The sequence below is a fragment of the Pan paniscus genome, chromosome 6, assembly GCF_029289425.2.
Source record: "Pan paniscus chromosome 6, NHGRI_mPanPan1-v2.0_pri, whole genome shotgun sequence".
Lineage (NCBI taxonomy): Eukaryota > Metazoa > Chordata > Mammalia > Primates > Hominidae > Pan > Pan paniscus.
Genome location: NC_073255.2, coordinates 114,174,718 through 114,177,763, shown reverse-complemented (window position 1 = coordinate 114,177,763; position 3,046 = coordinate 114,174,718). Strand labels below are relative to the sequence as shown.

The 3,046-nt window shown below is 40.6% G+C and overlaps 1 non-coding gene across 1 annotated transcript; it reads right to left on the bottom strand.

The window, feature by feature from the left end:
• Positions 1–436: 436 nt before the first annotated feature.
• Positions 437–543, bottom strand: LOC112440646 (U6 spliceosomal RNA). Its single transcript, XR_003028655.1, has one exon. It is a non-coding gene; the product is annotated as a U6 spliceosomal RNA (small nuclear RNA).
• Positions 544–3,046: the final 2,503 nt, after the last annotated feature.

Sequence of the window (3,046 nt, the reverse complement as noted above, 5' to 3'; positions counted from 1 at the left end):
GAGATATTATTCATTCTTTTTGTTTTTTTAAAGAGCCGGGGTCTCAGTATGTTGCTCAAAGCTCGTCTTGAACTCCTGGGCTCAAGCAATCCTCTTGCTTCAGCCTCCCAAAGTGCTGGGGAAATATTATTCATCCTTAAAAATGAAGGAAATTCAGATACATCTACAACATGAATAAACCTCGAAAATATTATGCTGAGGGAAATAAGCTAGACTTAAAAGGAAAAATATTATATGATTTCACTTACATAAGGACCTAGAATGGGCAAATTCAAAGAAGCGATCAATAGAATGGTAGTTAGCAGAGGCTGGAGAGTGGGAGGAATAGGTAGTTATTGTTTAATGGATACAGAGTTTCTGTTTGGGCTGATTAAAAAATTCTGGAAATGGATAGTGGTGATAGCTACATAATACTGTGAATGTATTTTTTTTCTTTAAGAATATGGGACACTTCATGAATTTACATGTCATCCTTGCACAGGGGCCATGCTAATCTTCTCTGTATCATTCCAATTTTAGTATATGTGCCGTCAAAGCGAACACATGAATGTATTTAATGTCACTGAAATGGCTAAAATGGAAACTTTCGTGTTATGTATATTTTACCACATTTTTTTAAAGGGCAAAAAAAAGCATAATTGGGCAATAGGAAGATATAACAACAAATGTTAGAATTAAACCTTTTGACAGCTGATAGTCCTGTTTTAACCTTCTCTGGGGTCTTAAGAAATTAGAATGCCAATTCTGGCCATTTATTTTCCTAGTGGGAGGAAGAAATGAGCTACTTCAACGTTCTTTCTTTTTTTCTTTTTTCTTTTTTTGAGAAAGGATCTCCCTGTGTTGCCCAGGCTGGAGTGCAGTGGTGCGATCTTGGCTCACTGCAAACTCCACCTTCTGGGCTCAAGTGATCCTCCCACCTCAGCCCCCTAAGTAGCTGGGACCACAGGTACACGCCACCACACCCAGCTAATTTTTCTATTTTTAGTAGAGACAGGGTTTCACCATGTTGCCCAGGCTGTTCTCAAACTCCTGAGCTCAAGTGATCCACCTGCCTCGGCCTCCCAAAATGTGGGATTACAGGCATGAGCTACCGTGCCCAGCTGCTTTAACATTCTAGATTACAATTAATTTTTTCATTTATTGCTTCAATAAATAATTATTAAAGGCTTGCTACGTGCCAGGCACTGTTCCAGTTGTTAGTAAACAGAAAGAAAATGCTCTTCCCCAGCTTAGTGGAAGAGATATAATAAACAAAGAAATATTTATTTATTTATTCACTTATATTTTATTTTTAATAGAGATGGGGTCTTTATGTAGCCCAGGCTGGTCTCAAATTCTTGGGTTCAAAGGATCCTCCCAAAGTGCTGGTATTACTACCAAATGTGGTGTGAGCCACCACACTTGGCCATAAACAAGGAAAGCTTTAAATGAGCAAGATAATTTCTGATAGTGAAATGTCCCATGAAAAAAAAAAACAGGGTGACAGGAAGTGGGAGTGAAAGAGGGAAAGATGCTAGTTTTGAGAAGGAAATCGGAAATATCAAGACCAGAATGATGTGAAAGCAGCAGCAGGTCCCAGACCTAAAAGCGTGAATTTCTGTTAGAGGACACACTTACAAAAAGGCCTGATGGTGGGAAATAGATTGGCATTTTCAGGAAACAGAAAGAATGTTCTTGTGATGGATCACAGGGAGAAAAGAGAGCCAGGAGATGAGAATGGAGAATTAGGGCACTATGTGCTATATTGAGGAGTGCCCAAAGGGAACTCACTGGAGGGCTTTAAGCAGTGTAGTGACATGATCCAATTTATGTTTTGAAAGGTAACCCTGGCAGCTGCATGGAGAACGGAATAAGACTGAGTTAAGAATGGAAGCATGGAAAACAGCATGGAGGTCAGGTTTGAGTCTAAGGCAGTGGTCCCCAACCCTTTTGGCACCAGGGACTGGTTTCATGGAAGACAATCTTTCCACAGACTGGGGCCATGGGTGGGCGGGCCAGGGGAAATGGTTTTGGGATAAAACTGTTCCGCCTCGGATAATCAGGCATTAGATTCTCATAAGGAGCACTCAACCTAGATCCCTCATGTGTGTGGTTCACAATAGGGTTTCCAATCTGTGAGAACTTAATGCCACTGCTGATCTGACAGGAGGCAGAGCTCAGGCAGTAATGCTCACCAGCTGCTCACTTCCTGCTGTGTGGCCTGGTTTCCAAAAGGCCACGGACCAGTACCAATCCAAGACCCAGGAGTTAAGGACCCCTAGTCTAATGCAATAGTGCAAGTGAGAGATGATAGAAGTTTGGAACAGGGAAGTGGTGATGCTAATGGGAGGAGGTAGAAGAATTAATGGCAACTGAGAATAAAATGTGTCAGGGATATTTCAAAGCACTTTAAAATATCATTTTCTTTAATTTATAATCTGAATTGTGACTGACACCCTACAGCTTTTTCATAGCATATCAGGTGGTTAATATTTGAAAGAAAGCATACACTTTCATAGGAAGAAAATAAATAATTGGGTATAGTAAATCTCCAAGGCTATGAGATCTCTTTGCTATACACTATTAATTATTAATTAATTTATTTATTTACATTTTTTGAGATGAAGTCTCACTCTGTCACCCAGGCTGGAGTGCAGTGGTGCGACCTTGGCTCACTACAACCTCCATCTCCCAGGTTCAAGTGATTCTCCTGCCTCAGCCTCCTGAGTAGCTTGGATTACAGGCATCCACCACCACGGCTGGCTAATTTTTGTATTTTTAGTAGAGACGGGGTTTCGCCATGTTGGTGAGTCTGGTCTCGAACTCCTGACCTCAGGTGATCCACTCTTCTTGGCATCCCGAAGTGCTAGGATTACAGGCGTGAACCACTGCACCTGGCCACTTTATTTATTTTTATATAACGTGTTCACATAACAATTTGCTATACACTTTAACAGTTCAACCCTAACCAGTGACAATTATATAAATGGCATACGTAAGTTCTTAAGGAAATATTTGATGAAGAAGAGAATATGCCTAAAGAATTAAATTCTTCTTCAAAGACTTC